Source organism: Capricornis sumatraensis, chromosome 2 (genome assembly GCF_032405125.1).
Source record: "Capricornis sumatraensis isolate serow.1 chromosome 2, serow.2, whole genome shotgun sequence".
Classification (NCBI taxonomy): Eukaryota; Metazoa; Chordata; class Mammalia; order Artiodactyla; family Bovidae; genus Capricornis; species Capricornis sumatraensis.
The window spans coordinates 122,241,081-122,258,001 of NC_091070.1; the positions used below are offsets into that span (position 1 = coordinate 122,241,081).

At 48.8% G+C, this 16,921-nt stretch overlaps 5 non-coding genes across 5 annotated transcripts; 3 read left to right on the top strand and 2 right to left on the bottom strand.

Annotated features, from left to right (window-relative positions):
• Nucleotides 1-1,848: 1,848 nt before the first annotated feature.
• Nucleotides 1,849-1,920, bottom strand: TRNAQ-CUG (transfer RNA glutamine (anticodon CUG)). The gene has a single exon. It is a non-coding gene; the product is annotated as a tRNA-Gln (tRNA).
• A 2,346-nt stretch (nucleotides 1,921-4,266) lies between these two features.
• Nucleotides 4,267-4,340, top strand: TRNAN-GUU (transfer RNA asparagine (anticodon GUU)). The gene has a single exon. It is a non-coding gene; the product is annotated as a tRNA-Asn (tRNA).
• A 604-nt stretch (nucleotides 4,341-4,944) lies between these two features.
• TRNAV-CAC (transfer RNA valine (anticodon CAC)) lies at nucleotides 4,945-5,017 on the top strand. The gene has a single exon. It is a non-coding gene; the product is annotated as a tRNA-Val (tRNA).
• A 497-nt stretch (nucleotides 5,018-5,514) lies between these two features.
• TRNAE-UUC (transfer RNA glutamic acid (anticodon UUC)) lies at nucleotides 5,515-5,586 on the top strand. The gene has a single exon. It is a non-coding gene; the product is annotated as a tRNA-Glu (tRNA).
• A 759-nt stretch (nucleotides 5,587-6,345) lies between these two features.
• TRNAG-CCC (transfer RNA glycine (anticodon CCC)) lies at nucleotides 6,346-6,416 on the bottom strand. The gene has a single exon. It is a non-coding gene; the product is annotated as a tRNA-Gly (tRNA).
• Nucleotides 6,417-16,921: the final 10,505 nt, after the last annotated feature.

Genomic DNA, 16,921 nt, shown 5'->3' on the forward strand with positions numbered 1-16,921 from the left:
CTGTGTCCTGCAGGGATCATAAAGGGTTCTGCAAGGACACAGAGGTGAAAAGTCCTTCCCTGTGGCTGGTGGAATAGAGAACCAGATGGGAACGTGTCCAAGGGAGAGGGAGTATCCTCAAGAGCTTTCTAGGACTGTTGTGTGGGTGCTCTTGAAGAAGGAATTCATAGGGCCTGGACTCCCTCTTAGGCCTGTTCATGCTGATCATGCTCGGCCACCTTTCCAATGGACTCTGAACTCTGTGTTTAGTGCCTATGAAAACAACAACAGAAGGATAAGACCCCCTCCAGACAGGGGAACCTTGAAGATTGGATCTAGGTTACTCACCACCTAAGAGAAAACATATACTAATCACCCCTTCCTCCAGACAGGCCATAAATTTTTCTGTATCAATCAGAGTGTAACCTTGGGTTTATTGATTATTGGCTAATTGTTCGACTGTTTGAGCACATGAGCACATAGCACGTGAGTGATGGGGTTATTCGGATTGTATTTTCCTTGGGTTATGTAAGTCTCAAGGAATTTGGAGTGGTGGGTTCAGACACGTACACATGGGGTATAAAAGATTTTCACAAATGCTGGTCGGGGTCCTTGGCTAAGAGGAGACTCTGCCTTGGGCCCGCCGGTGTAATAAACTGCATTCCACTATCTGCATTGTCCATCTGAGTGAGTTTGTATCCCGGAACGCATGGCTACAACACTGTCAGGTGGGTCTAAGCCCCAAGATAATAATGCTTAGTCTTGTGTTCTTCTGGCCTTGACCCAGTCCCAGGTCCAGTCCAAATTCAAGCACAGAGGCATCCAGCTTTACCACACATATTCCACTCTCCCTCTCTCCAAAGTGCGGTAGTGAACCACCTTTTCTATCTCAGTGAATACAACCCATGTGGGTTTTTTTTTTTTTTCCCTTGAACTTTCTGTTTTCCTGAAATGTAACTCAGGAATATAAAAAACGTTTAGCTTTAGATAAATGAGTGCTCTCCAGGCTACGTACAAGAAAAAATTTCAAATTGATAGTAAGGATGAATCTTGAATACTTTTAACACTCTAGATAATTCTAATAATTGATGTATAATTGTATAGAAAATATTTGTCCTGTCATATTCTCAGAGATGACTCCTGGTATGCCTTACCCAGCTTTAATAATTTTGGTCTAAAAACTACTTCATGTTGACTTTCAGATTTTCTAAAAATGTGGAAAATATTGGTGTCATACTATTCTAGATTGTAGAAGTCTTGCATTTATTTTCTATTCAAAATCCTAATGAAAGAAGTGCCTAAATGTCCTGTATTGCTTTGTTTCCCATAAGCAAACTCTAATTCCAAAAAATATTTCCATTTATAAAATTCAAAATTATGTGCCACAGAAATTTAAATATACGATATATTTTTCCGATGAAGATTAAGTCTTTTAGTTATAGAAATCATAGTTACTTATATTCCCCTTTCAACATGGGGGTAAATGTTTTTCGATATCATCTAATATGTGAATATCTGACATGGCAGCTCATCCCCGCAACCATTTACTCTCAAGGACAACCGTGCAGTTACAAGACGCGCAGTGGGAAGCCCCCTCGCGGAGAAGGACTCTGTGGACTCAGCCTCTGCCTTTTACTCCAGAGGCTCAGGGGACCCAAGAAGGGGGCGGTAGTGGCTGGGCCGCTGCGCCCCTGGCCGGGGCTTGGAGGGCAGAGATGGGCAGAGCTGCCCGGGTCCAGCGAGGACGCCCCAGGTCGGTCCCACACCTGTCCACCGTGTCCGTGTGAACCACGCCGCTGAGGGTCTCGGGAGACCTCGGGTGGGTCCGATTAGGGGAGTAAAAAGTGTTCCTCTTCTAACTAGGTAGAAAGGTCCCACCGAGATTTGAACTCGGATCGCTGGATTCAGAGTCCAGAGTGCTCACCATTACACCATGGAACCCCTCAGGAGCCACCTGGCCTCCATCGCCAGAGAACGGGATATGCTCCTTTACCTCCATACGTCCCACCCATGAGCTCAGGACAGTTCTTCTGAGGCCCTGAGGAGACTCCAATATGGTTGACTCCTGTGGGTGCTCATCCCTCTCGATTTCTCTCTGCTCCTCTCCTTCGATCGACTCAGCTCACTCTCACCTCAGAAAATGAAGTGAAATCCACTTTAGGTTTTGTGCCAGGGAGGACCCCCTAGGTCCCTACCACCAACCGCATATTCTGTTTAGGTTAACCAGAGTGTCCCATCTGGAGGTAAAATTTCTGCAAATAAGAGTGTTATTTTCTTTTTCTTTGCCTTCACCCTTTTGCCGTAGCCCAGAGGGGGCAGACGGTTGTCAGGGCAGGAGGCGGGGTTTCTTAGTTTTCTCACAGCGCTGATCACACTCCTAAGCCGCCACCATCTCTTACCTGTAACATATAAAGTTTGTCAGTGGTGGAGTGGGAATGGAGGCAGGAGAACTCTTCTTTTATTCTTCATATATTTCTGATTTGGAGAGGGGTAAGGAACCAGAGATCAAATTGTCAACATCCGTTGGACCATGGAAAAAGCAAGAGAGTTCCAGGAAAACATCTATTTCTGCTTTTTGACTATGCCAAAGCCTTTGACTGTATGGATCACAGTAAACTGTGGAAAATTCTGAAAGAGATGGGAATATCAGACCACCTAACCTGCCTCTTGAGAAATCTGTATGCAGGTCAGGAAGCAACAGTTAGAACTGGACATGGAACAACAGACTGGTTCCAAATAGGAAAAGGAGTACGTCAAGGCTGTATATTGTCACCCTGCTTATTTAACTTCTATGCGGAGTACATCATGAAAAATGCTGGACTGGAAGAAACACAAGCTGGAATCAAGATTGCCGGGAGAAATATCAATCACTTCAGATATGCAGATGACACCACCCTTATGGCAGAACATGAAGAGGAGCTAAAAAGCCTCTTGATGAAAGTGAAAGAGGAGAAAAAAAGTTGGCTTAAAGCTCAACATTCAGAAAATGAAGATCATGGATTCTTGTCCCATCACTTCATCGGAAATAGATGGGGAAACGGTGGAAACTGTGAGATATTTTGGGGGGGGGGGGCTCCAAAATCACTGCAGATGGAGACTGCAGCCAGGAAGTTACAAGAAGCTTACTCCTTGGAAGAAAAGTTATGACCAACCTAGATAGTATATTCTAAAGCAGAGACATTACTTTGCCAACTAAGGTCCATCTAGTCAAGGCTATGGTTTCTCCTGTGGTCATGTATGGATGTGAGAGTTGGACTGTGAAGAAGGCTGAGCACCGAAGAATTGATGCTTTTGAACTGTGGTGTTGGAGAAGACTCTTGAGAGTCCCTTGGACTGCAAGGAGATCCAAGCAGTCCATTCTGAAGTAGATCAGCCCTGGGATTTCTTTGGAAGCAATGATGCTAAAGCTGAAGCTCCAGTACTTTGGCCACCTCATGTGAAGAGTTGACTCTGATACTGGGAGGGATTGGGAGCAGGAGGAGAAGGGTACGACAGAGGATGAGATGGCTGGATGGCATCACGGACTCGATGGACGTGAGTCTCAGTGAACTCTGGGAGATGGTGATGGACAGGGAGGCCTGGCGTGCTGTGATTCATGGGGTCACAAAGAGTTGGACACGACTGAACGACTGAATTGAACTGAACTGAACTGAAGTTATTCTCACAATAAGTGTATATTTGTTAAATTTACAATGTCAGTAAAAATAACCATTTAAAGAAAACACTCAGACAAACGAGCTATACTCACTTTAAGAGAAGTCAATGTCTCTCAGTCGTGTTCAACTCATTGTGTCCCTAGGGACTGTGGGCTGCCAGACTCCACTGTCCAAATTCTCCAGGTAAGAATACTGGAGTGGGTGACTATTCCCTTCTCCAGGGGATCTTCCAAAATCAAGGATTGAACCAGGGTGTCCTGCATTGTAGACGGATTCTTACCATCTGAACCCCAAGGGAAGCCCACTCTGGTGGAAACCGCCTGGTGGACGCAGGAAACTGAAGCCCAACCTCTGCCCCGGAGGCCTTTGCCAGGGTGGGCAAACTCATTCGTTGGGTATAGGCGAGGAAACGGGAAGAGCCATCATGGGAGCAAGCCGGTGTTCAGCTGTTCTTGGATCTATTTTGGTTCAGACCTGGAAGGTTCGAGGCCTAGATGGCGGTTTCTCTGGGGGCGCTGGCATCTGTGGCGGGTAGGGGCAGGGAAGTGGCATCGTTTTTCTGGCGGACAGAGCGCTCACCCAGGGAATGAGTGTCTACTCCACAGAGAGTCCCAATGAATCCTGTAATGCTGTCTCTGTGGCGCAATCGGTTAGCGCGTTCGGCTGTTAACCGAAAGGTTGGTGGTTCGAGCCCACCCAGGGACGGTGGGGGTGCCATTTTAGGCAACACCAAAGAGACTCCCTTTTGCCAGGAGGACACCGGAGAAGTGATGCGCCCAACGGACTTTCAGAGAAAGAGCACAGGAGTGAGGTGCAAAGGAACAGCGGCGAGGGCGCGTCCCGGGTGGATTGGAAGCGTCCGTCATTCCTGAGAGCCCGGAGCGCTGATCGCGGGCGCCGAGAAGAGGACCACCGAGGCGCGGGTCCGCAGCCCGGGAGGGGCGGCTTCCACACCGCTGGGTTTCGGGGTCACCTGGGCCTCGGGCGCACCCACCGTCCCCGCCTCCTGCGGCTGCCGGGAGCCGGGGAGTCGGCGGGGGCGACCCCTGAACTCAGGGTGCGCAGCTGAGGATCTGAGGATTCTGCGTTGGGTGCGGGGCCCCGAAGGCAACCTGTGGGGGCCCGAGGGGCCTCACTTCAGGGCAGAGGGGGAACCCTAAAGCAGGGCCCTCGGGAGCCGCCGTCTCCGTGCCTGAGAGAGCCTGGGGCTCCAAGGTTCCTCTTTGAGTCTTAAGAGTTGGTGGTGTGGTTCGTGGTGGCGGGACCTCGGGATTTCATGGATACAGTGTTCAGAGATAGAGGTTGTCCCGTTTCCGTAGTGTAGTGGTTATCACGTTCGCCTCACACGCGAAAGGTCCCCGGTTCGAAACCGGGCGGAAACAGGCTTCCTCTTTTTTCCCCCCGGAGATGTGCCTTCTCATTTGCAAAACCAACAGGCGCGAAAGGCACGGGGTGCGGCAGGGGACGCAGCTGGAGGAAGAGTTGGTGACCACCTGCAAGTCTCTTATTTCAGCGCTAGGAGATCTGGAGGTGGACGGATCCACTCATCATCCGCCACTCATCACCGAGCCTGACGACAGAGAAAACCGAGGTTCACAAAGAGAGCAAGACCTGGGCTCGGCAGCACGCAGCGCTACCGCTAGACCAGGAGGGACCCAGTCCGCTACCTTGTGTCCTTGTCCCAGAGCAAAAGCGACGCCCAGGAAAGGAGAGGTGAAGGCCGATGAGCCGCGAGGGCAGGGCTGGGAGCCTTGCACAGCTGCACACAGCCCTGGGCCGCTGCGATGTTGCCTTTCCAGCTTGCTGACTTTCCGAAGGGTCATCTTCCACTCGCCTTTCACCTGCAGAGGCTAAAGAAATCTATCTACTTGCCTATAGCTCCCTGGTGGTCTAGTGGCTAGGATTCGGCGCTTTCACCGCCGCGGCCCGGGTTCGATTCCCGGTCAGGGAAAACTTTCTTTCTTCCAGCGTCTGAACGTACACGAGTCTCTCTCTGCCCGCCCAGATCGGAACTGTATTTTGCTTAAAGGTCCAGTGCAGAACATTTCTGCACAGAGTTTCTAAATGCCGCTGAGTGCGGGCCTCAGGGTCCTGGACCTCAGGCTGGCTGTTGGAGCTGAGATGCCATGAACAGCCTGGGCTGGCCAGCTCTGGCCTCCACTCTTTTCTCCTGGCATGGTAAACACAGACTCTTACTTAACAGAATTTCCATTCAAAGAGAATGTGAGGCTTCCGTTCCAAAAATTCATTAAAATCCCAAATCAAAAGGCTTTTTAAGATACCAAAAGTTTGCAAGAATACGAACATCCTATATTCTGTACCTAAGTGGCCAGTTAACATCACATTCTTTGGATAAGAGTTATGACATCACTTGATAGTAACGTGCGGATATCTCGGGATTGTTCCTTTCTTTTGGTGTCCCTCTCAAAGCTGACTTCTGTGGGACCTGTCTTCGAAGGCCAGCAAACAGTTTTACCGTCCGGAAGAGGGCCCCCTTGGCCCGTCAGGCACCTGGAATCCGCCCTCTGTAAGATGTAGAGAAGCTATATGTGTGTTAGTCGCTCAGTCCTTTTGGACTTTTTGCCATCCCTTGGGCCGATTACTCCAGGCAAGAATACTGGAGTAGGTTGCCATTTCCTTCTCCAGGGGACTCTCCCAGCCCAGGTCTCCTGTATGGAACCAGCGAGCACCAAAAGAAGCACAACCACAATGCATTGGCCGGGAATCGAACCCGGGTCTCCCGCGTGGGAGGCGAGAATTCTACCACTGAACCACCAATGCCACTGCAGAGAGGATGTTGGCAAGGGTAACCTAGATGGAGGTTTATTCAGGTCTTTCTCAAGTGCAGGCCACTCAGGCCCTGTGCTTGTAGGACGGTCTAGGCTTTCATCCTCCGCCCTCCGCGGCACGGGCTGCCTTCTGGCCTCTGGCCTCCTGCGGGTTGCTTTGGCGGGCACTCAGGTGTGCTTTGGATCCGTCGGAGTGGTGGAACCGCCTGGTGCTCGTGCTCACCGGCTGAGTCTTGTCCAACTCTTTGCGACCCCTCGGACTCTAGCCCACCAGGCTCCTCTGTCCATGGGATTTCCACGCTCCTTTGCTAGAAACCCATCGAGGCAGTGCAGCTGCCCCCTTGGCTCCTGCCTGGCTCCCCGTGCTCTGCAGGGAGCATAAAGTGTTCTGTCAGGACACAGAGGGGAAGAATCCTTCCGTGTGGTTGGAGGATGGAGAACCAGATGGGAAATGCTGCAAAGAGAGGGGAATATTCTCCAAAGCTTCCCAGAACTGCTGTGTGGGTGCTGTCGATTGGGTGGCTGCCCGAGGACAATAATGCTTAGTCTTGTGTTCTGGCCTTGACCCAGTCCCAGGTCCAGTCTGAATTCAAGCACAGAGGCACCCTGCTTTCCCACACGTATGTCATTCAGCCTCTCTCCAAAGCGGAGTTCTGAACCACCTTTTCTATCTCAGTGAATAGCAACCACGTGGGTCTTTTTTTTTTTTTTTCCTTTAACTTTGTTTTGCTGAAATGTAACTCAGGAATATAAAAAAGGTTTAGCTTTAGAGAAATTAGTGCTCTCCATGCTACAAACAAGAATAAAATTCAAGTTGATAATAAGGATGACTCTCGAATACTTTTAGCACGCTAGAGAATTCTAATAGTTGATGTATAATTACATAGAAAATGTTTGTCCTCTCATGCTCCCAGAGATGACTCTTGGTATGCACCACACTACTTTAATAATTTTGGTCTAAAAACTACTGCATGGTTACTTTCAGATTTATTATTTATAAAATTTAAAATTATGTGTCCCAGTAAATTAAATATACCATATAATATCTTTTAAATCAGGATTAAGTCTTTTGAGTTAAGAAATCATAGTGACTTAATTATTCCACTTTCAATTTGGGGTCAACGTTTTTGGTATCATCTAATGTGTGATTCTAAGCAGCATTTATCAGACACGACTCAGCTCCAATCGCGATTTGAAGATATATCATTAACTTTAAGTTCTTTTATATTAAATTGGTTCAATTAACGTATTATCTTTGCCTGGAGAATTTCTAATTAAGTAGAAATAATAATGCCCATATTTTTATAGGTTATAATAGGAGAGCTCTAGATTACCAGCTTAAGAGAATGTGTTGGTACCTTTAGGAGATATTCCTGAATGTAGCCATACATCACTTCAAGAAGAGTACAACACATGGACTCTCTAAGTTAAGGCCTATTGCTTACCTGAAGTACTCCTTTATTAAAAAAAAAAAAAATTCCTCATTCTTAGTTACCTGCCTTCTAGATCTCAAGTCACCAATTTTCCCATGTGGTATGTAATTCTTTTTTTAGTCACTGCTGGGGTCCTTAGGTGCTGGCAGGCAGATGAACCTGAGAAGAACATGGCAGGTGGTTCTCCTGCTGTGATTCTTATTTGTGTGTGTGTGTGTGTGTATCTTATTTTTGATGCCTCCTGGTGTGAATGGACCAAGGAGTGGGACCTTGACTTTACTCCTGATACAGCAGTTTTCCAGGAGAAGGGCCTGGTACCTGGTGAGCACCTAGTAAGTGCTTGCTGACTGAAGGACTCCTAAGGCACAGTTCCAGAAAACTGATGAAGAGGACAGAATGTGGGTAAGATCCACAGAGGTCTAGAGTATAAGGGACAGAAAGGCACAAACTCCAAAAGGGAGAGAAAAGGGCAGAGAGAAATGTCCTAGAACGTAGAGACATCTCGACTGAGTACGGAAAATCTGAAGAGCTCTTCTTTTGTCATGAACTTCAACTGAGGAATCAGTGGAAGGGGAACCAAGAACTCTAAGGATCCAGGTTTCTGTAGCTTGCAACAATTTGTCTCAAATGAGACAATTTTTGCAGATGTAGCCCCGTACTGTTGAGATATCATACAGAGAGAGTCTCGGGCTTGCAAGTGCGCCCATATACCGGAGGGAGACCCCTCATTAGATTGTGAGCATCCAACCAAAGCCAAAATACAACTCATGAAGGGAAGAGGGTAAATGTCTGGGACCAGTGGGGTTGTTTTGTTTTTGTTTTTGTTTTTTTTAACTCCTGTAATCCATAAGCTGCTCTGCGAGAGGCTCTCCAGAGTCATTCTGGCTGGTCTTGTCTGGACTCAATGACTTGGTCACCACTGAAAACAGTTACAATTATTAGAATACTTTCCAATCAGCTTGGAAGCTTAGCTGCTGAATATGTGCAATCTCTGGGAAATGTACACATTGTCTTTTCGTTGTACCTGCCGCTACGTTGAGTCAGGAGGGCACAAATCCCTTTGTTAGAGTAACAGACAGGTGTATTGACAATTTCTTGTGATGGCAAGACCGTGAAGAAAAAGACTCTTTCCTTGAGTCGGCAAAATACATTGGAATATAAATTAGCACATCTCTTTAGGGAAAACTAAGAACATAAAGAGATGCCTTCAGTTTCTAGCAAAGGTGCAGTGACAGAAATCAGATTAACCCTCCTTCCAAATCTCACTCTCCACCTTTGTCCCACTCCCAAAGGAATAAAAAGACAAAAATACATGAAATACTGATTTCTAAGACACTGGAAATCAGGCAGCAAAAGATAGCAAGCCTTGAGAGGTGACAAACAAACAAGATGAGTCTTGTCATGGGCCCACCTTCCTGCTTTCAGTGAGTTCCCACTCTAGGCACCAAGAGAAGGATTTCGGGTCAATTTTTCATTTGACAGAATGTGAAGAGGAGCTAAAAAGCCTCTTGATGAAAGTGAAAGAGGAGAGTGAAACAGTTGGCTTAAGGCTCAACATTCAGAAAACGAAGATCATGGCCTCTGGTCCCATCACTTAATCAGAAATGATGGGGAAACAGTGGAAACAGTGTCAGACTTTATTTTTGGGGGCTCCAGAATCACTGCAGATGGTGACTGTAGCCATGAAATTGAAAGACGCTTACTCCTTGGAAGAAAAGCTATGACCAGCTTAGATAGTATATTCAAAAGCAGAGACATTACTTTGCCGACTAAGGTCCATCTAGTCAAGGCTATGGTTTTTCTGTGGTCATGTATGGATGTGAGAATTGGACTGTGAAGAAGGCTTAGCGCCAAAGAATTAATGCTTTTGAACTGTGGTGTTGGAGAAGACTCTTGAGAGTCCCTTGGACTGCAAGGAGATCCAACCAGTCCATTCTGAAGGAGATCAGCCCTGGGATTTTTTTGGAAGGAATGATGCTAAAGCTGAAGCTCCAGTACTTTGGCCACCTCATGCGAAGAGTTGACTCATTGGAAAAGACTGATCCCGGGAGGGATTGGGGGCAGGAGGAGAAGGGGATGACCGAGGATGAGATGGCTGGATGGCATCCCGGACTCAGACTCGATGGACGTGAGTCTGAGTGAACTGCAGGAGATGGTGATGGACAGGGAGGCCTGGCTTGCTGCGATTCATGGGGTTGCAAGTAGTTGTACACGACTGAGGGACTGAACTGAACACGACTGAGCAACTGAACTGAACTGAATACAAAGTTACACATGCCCCAAAACAGTAGTCTCCTGATCCCTTCTCATGTTCCTTTTATCCAGGGATAACCCCTTTCACTGACTGTTTGGCTATATATCTCCTTATCTCTAAATAAATATTGACCTTCCGATTTTCCAGTTTCCCACCCCAGACGCTGCAGACCGGCCTGCAAAGGGGAAAGTGGAATGTGTGTGTTGCCCTGCCAGCCAGTCATCTCCAAGGCAACAGCCAGGACTTCCACTCGCCTGCAGACCCACACAGCCCACCTCACCGCTCCACACGGTACCGCAAAGGGAACTTTGCCAGAACAAGTGCCATGCCAGCAGCTTTGCGATTTCGGCTGAATCGGGTCCTGGCACACTTCAGTAAAGGGTGGGAGCTACTCCAGAGTGAGGCGCTGTGGTCGCCCCAGCCCAGTGACCGCCCACTCCTCTCCCTTCCAATCCCTTTCTCCCTTCTGGCTCATCCTGTGTTCCCTCCTGATCTCTGCCTTTCCTCGGATCTTTTCACCAGCTCACACCTTTCTTTTCCTGTCCTACAAAGACAGCTGAGTCATTGAGTCCTTTGTAACCGCTGAAAGTTCCAAATTATGAGAGTGATGCTTCTTAGCACCGCGAAGGGAAAATTTTAACTAGTTAGTCCAGCCCATCACGGGCCTCATCCGTGTTTTTCTCCTGAGCAGTAGAGGACACAAGTGTTTCCATCCGCTCATGTCGAGACATCTTCTACGTGGAGCAGAGTCGCGGCAGGACGAAAGGAACCCAGCCCCCGGCTCCGGAGTCCCAGCGGCTCGTCTCCCCTTCGGCCCGGAGCAGCCTGGCCGGGCGGCCGTGGGTCAGGGACCTGGGGTCTCCTCAGACGCGGGAATCCGTGACCCGCGCTCCTCTTTCGGGCTGAGCTTGGGACCAAAGGACGGGATTTCAATGAGTGAAGGTTCGAATCTTGACTGAACAGTGGCTTTGCCTGTCCAACAGAGACTTAAGGGTGAGAAACTCTGAATAAAATCATAACAAACTGGGACAGGGCCGATAAAAATTCGAAAGAAAAGAGAACTTGAATAAGACACAGTTCTTCCCATTCAGGTCTGGAACCCTCGACCCGAAAGCTGTCGGGATTCCCGGCTGGTTAGCAACATCGCAGCCCCTCCATGTCAACATTTACTCACAGGGACAACCTTTCTAATTAAACAGAAAAGTCCCACGAGACCTGAACTCGGATCGTAGGATCCAGAGGTTCCATTACACCATGGAACCTCTTTGGCAGCTACCTTCTCTCCACTGCCAGGGAAAGGGTATCTGCTTCTTCAGCCTCTGTATGTCCCCTTCCTACTCCCAAGACTTGAACACAGTTGACCTGCCTAGGTGCACATCCCTTTTGCTTTCTTTCTGCTCCTCTCCTTTGATAGGCTCAGTTCACTCTCACCTCAGAAAATGAGGTAAAATCCACTTCCGGTTTTGTGCCAGGGAAGAGCCCCCTAGCTCTCCATCATGAACCACATATTCTGCCTTGGTTAAGCAGAGTGTCCCATCTCGAGGTAAAATTTCTGCAAATAAGAGTGTTACTCGCCTTTTCCTTGCCTTCACCCTTTTCTCCTTGCTCCAAGAGGGCAGATGGTTGTCAGGGCAGGAGGTGGGATTTCCTGGGTCCCTTAGTTTTCCCATAGTACAGATTACACTCCAAAGCCGCCGCCATCACCTCTTATCTGTAACATGCAAAGTGTGTCAGCAGTGAAGTGGGAATGGAGGCAAGAGAACTCTCCTTTTCTTCATACATTTCTGATTTGGGAGGGGTAAGTTTTTCTCATATCAAGTGTATATTTGTTAGATTTGCAATATAAGTAAAAATAACCATTTATATCAAACACTCAGAGAAACCAGCTATACTCACCTAGAAGTGAAATGAACCTCGCTCAGTCTTGTCTTACTTTGTGACCCCATGGACTGGAGCATGCCAGCTTCCTCTGTCCAAGAGATTCTTCAGGCAAGAATACTGGAGTGGGTGGCCATTCCCTTCTCCAAGGGATCTTCCCAACCCAGGGATTTAACCTGGGTCTCTTGCATTGCAGGCAGATTCTTTACCTGCTGAGCCACTAGGGAAGACCCAAATTCACCTGGGGTGACTGAAGATCAACCGCATGTCATGGAGGACATGAGACAGGGCTCTAACAAACACTTAGGCACTCAGAGACACTTTGGTCAGGTTAGTGAAGTCAGTTTCTCTCCCATTTCTTAACATATCAAACCCAGAAATTTCAGTTTAAAAAAAGGCATACAAATATCAAGGTACTCAAGAGCACTGATTGCTGAATCATAGAGGATGCACATCCAAGTTGTCTTACAGTATAGACAGTATTTATGTACCCAAAATACCACCACATGAAGTATTTGCATGTATAATAGGTATAAATCCTATCAGGGCTCAGAATAATCTTTAGTTCTTCATTGTATCCTAAAACTGTTTCCTCCCTAGTCCAATACGCAGAACAGGAAAAAGTAGCACTAGTTTTTGGAGGGCCAAAAAACAGAAAGATGGCTAGTATTGCCTGGAGATGTATTTTGTTCCAAGACTGGACAGAGAGATTGACTCAAGGAGGAAGGAGGCAAAGGGGAAGCTCTTATTATGAGGAGGAAGTTCATAGCTCCAGAGTGAAAAGATGAAACTTCTTTTTGAAAATCAAGATGTTGAGTGGTAATAAGACAAAGTACTCCTCCAGGAAAATTGAAGAAAGCTCAAGGTTTATGGGCACAAGTACCTGAAATGGACTCTGACTCATATAGGAAGAAAATAAATCCATAGAAAGGATGTTGAAAGATCACAGAATGGCCAGGAAACCTGGAGAACCAGGCTCTCACAAGGACCAAGGACAGAATCAGGTGAGGTTAGAACTGGGATGGGTAAAGATGTTTGTTCTTCCCATTTCCTCCAGCCTGCACATAAGTCCTGATCTGCAAGCAGAGAACTGGCAATGAAGGGTGGTCCAGCTACATCTGAGCAAACTTCAAGAACACTCACAGAGCAAACTGCAAGAGCAATCACGGGAGCCTTTGTCTTGATTCCGTTTACAGAAATTTCTAGAAGTATCAAGTTAATTTAAGGTAAAATATATAAGGGTAGAGTTTGTCAAAAGATTCTGAGAATAGTGACACAAAATGATTTCACAGCTGATAACATGATTCATCCAGTAGTTTCTAAACCCAGGCACATCTGACAACAAATGCTTTCATTCCTCTCATTTTAAAACAGAAAGAAGGGAGGCACAAGAAATTTTCTTTATTTGTCTAAGGCCACGTAAGGACAGAACTATTTTTACAACCCAGAATTTGTGCACCCGAGCACAGATAGTTGGGTCTCTCTTCTCAGAAGTGGGTGTATCAAGATTTCTCAGTTGTAGGGATGGGAAGAAGACCAAGAAGAGAGAAGGCAAGAGAGGGAGGGGGGAAGGGTAGAAGCACAAATTCTTTTATTCTCTCCTTCCTCCCCTCTCCTTAGGCCTCCTTGATTCTTGCCTGCACCAGCCCTTTCCCTCCTTTCCCACTCTGCTACCAGACTGAAGCAATGTTCAGCTCTAAGGATTCCTGCCCAAGCCTCCTGGGAGGTCTCAATGCCTTCCTCCCAAACCAGCCTTCCCAGCTTGGTTTTCACCCTTTCCCGCTCCCAGGTGGACCTCACAGAACGCAGGCTACCCAGGCTGGAATGCGGGAGCTCCACTCAGCTGGGGCTGCTCCGGGGGCCTTTCCATTGCTCACCCCACTGGATGCTGCAGATTCCAAAAACTGGGATGAAGGCTTTTAAAAAAGAACCGTTCACTTCGAAAACTTTTCTGTATTTCCATTCTAAACGTTCTTCATGGGACGAGGGCTAAAGACCACAATGTATTCATCCAAGTCCTAGAGCATCCCAAGTGAGTGCCCGACTCTGTCACCGGCATGCGACACAGAACGACCTCAGTGCTTAATCTCTAAGTCCTGTCCGACTCTTTGCCACGCCATGGACTTAGCCCGCCAGGCTCCTCGTCCATGAGGATTCTTCAGGCAAAAACCTGGAGTGGGTTGCACGCCGTCCTCCAGGGGATAGTCCCAAACCAAGGATTGAACGCGGGTGTGCTGCACTGCAGGCGAATTCTTACCGTCTGAGCCCCAGGGAAGCCCACTCTGGTGGAAATCCCCTGGTGGACACAGACCTAAGCACAGCCCCGGAGGCCTATGCCAGCGTGGGCAAACTCTCACTCGTTGGGTGTAGGGGAGGAAGTGGGAAGAGCCATCACGGGAGCCCACCTGTGTTCAGCTGTCCGTGGATCTATTTCGGTTCAAGCCCGCAGGATTGGAGCCCTGGCCCCTGGTATCTCTGGGGGCTCTGGCATCTGTGGTCGGTAGAAGGCACGGAAATGGCACCGTTTCCGTAGGGGCAGGGGTCTTATCCTAGGAAGAAGTGTCCACTCCAAAGACTCCAGGAATGGCCGGTACTGCTGTCTCCGTAGCGCAATCGGTTAGCGCGTTCGGCTGTTAACCGTAAAGGTTGGTGGCTTGAGACCACCCAGGGACAGTGGGGTGACATTTTAGAGACCACCAAAGAGACTCCTTTTCGCCAGGAGAACACCAGAAAGTGCAGCGGCGAGCCGGCATGCAGAGAAAGAGCACAGGAGTCAGGGACAAAGGGGCAGCGGAGAGGGCGGGTCCCGGGGGATTGGAAGCGTCGACCGTTCCTGAGACCCCAGAATGCTGACCGCCTGCGCCACGACGAGGGCCACCGAGGCGCGGGCCCGCGGCGCGGGAGGGGCGGCCTCCACACCGCTGGGCAGCGGAGTCTCCTGGCCTAGGACGCACCCACCGTCCCCGCCTCCTGCGGCTTCCGGGAGCTCGGCAATCGGCTGGGGCGACCCCTGAGCTCGGGTGCGGAGTTAAGGGTTTGAGGCCTCTACGTTGGGTGCGGGACCCCGAATGCAGCCTATGGGGGCCCGAGGGTCCTCTCTTGAGGGGAGATGAGGAACCCTAAAGCAGGGCTTCAAGGTTCCTGTTTGAGTGTTACAATTTGGTGGTCTGGATGCTGGTGGCAGCATCCGGGATTTCATGGATACAGTGTTAAGTAACGGAGGTTGACGCGTTCCTGAGTGGTTATCACGTTCGCCTCACACGCGAAAGGTCCCTGCTCCGAAACCGGGCGGAAACAGCTTGCTCTCCCCCACCCCCACCACCCAACCGCGGAGATTTGCGTTTGCATCGGCAAAGGCGAAAGGCACGGGTTAGGCAGCAGGCTCAGCAGTAGGCTGCTGAGGTATTCTGACGATTACACTGCTTTCTGACGATTCTTACACTCATCTTTCTCCTGAAGAAGCGAAATAGCCTCTTCTCTACAGTTCCTTGGTGGTCTAGTGAGTGGCAAGGATTCGGCGCTCTCACCGCCGCGGCCAGAGTTCGATTCCCGGTCAGGGAAAACTTTCTTTCTTCCAGCGTCTGCACGCACACGAGTCACTCTCTTCCCGCCCAGATCGGAACTGTATTTTGCTTAAAGGTCCAGTGCAGAACATTTCTGCACAGAGTTTGTAAATGCCGCTGAGTCCAGGCCTCAGGTTCCTTGACCTCAGGCTGGCTGTTGGATCTGAGATGCCGTGAACAGCCTGGGCTGGCCAGCTCTGGCCTCCACTTTTTCCTCCTGGCATGGTAAACCCAGTTTTACTTAGCAGAGTTTCCATTCAAAGAGAAGGGACCAAACCAGTTAACATCATATTCTTTCCTTATGTAAGAGTTATGACATCACTTGATAATAACATGCCAACATCTCAGGATCGTTCCTTTACTTTGGTGTCCCTCTCAAAGCTATCTTCTGTGGGACCTGTCTTCCAAGGACAGGAACAGCTTGGCCGTCCAGAAGAGGGCCCTCTTGGCCCTTCAGGAACCTGGAATTTGGTCTCTTTTGGATGTAGAGAGGGTATGTGTGTTAGTTGCTCAGTCATGTCAGACTTTTTGAGATCCCTTTGGACTGTAGCTCACCATGCTCCTCTGTCCATAGGATTCTCCAGGCAAGACTACTGGAGTGGGTTGTCATTTCCTTCTCCAGGGGATCTTCCCAACCCAGGTCTCCTGTATTGCAGGCAGATTCTTTACCATCTGAGCCACCAAGGAAGCCCAAAACAAACATGACCACAATGCATTGACCAGAAATCAAACTGGGTCTCCCACGTGATAGGCGAGAATTCTACCACTGAACCACCAACGCCCCTACTGAGAGACTTTTTAAAAGAATATCCTAGATGGTGTTTTATTCAGCTGATTTCCAAGTGCAGGCAGGCCTGTCACGCCCTGTGCTTGGAGGATGGTCTAGGCTTTCATCCTCTGCCCTCTGCAGCACTGGCTGCCCTCTGGCCTCTTGCAGGTTGCTTTGGTGGGCAGTCAGTGGTGTTTTGATCATCTGATTGGAGGAACCACCTCGTCCTCACCCCCACTGGCTCAGTCATGTCTGACTCTTTTCAACCCCATGAACTGTAGCCAGTCAGGCTCCTCTTTCTATGGGATTTTCCTGCTACTTTGCTGGAAACCCATCAGGTCAGTGCAGCTGCCCCCTCCACTCTTGCCTGGCTCCCTGTGTCCTGCAGGGATCATAAAGGGTTCTGCAAGGACACAGAGGTGAAAAGTCCTTCCCTGTGGCTGGTGGAATAGAGAACCAGATGGGAACGTGTCCAAGGGAGAGGGAGTATCCTCAAGAGCTTTCTAGGACTGTTGTGTGGGTGCTCTTGAAGAAGGAATCCATAGGGCCTGGACAACCTCTTAGGCCTGTTCATGCTGATCATGCTCAGCCACCTTTCCA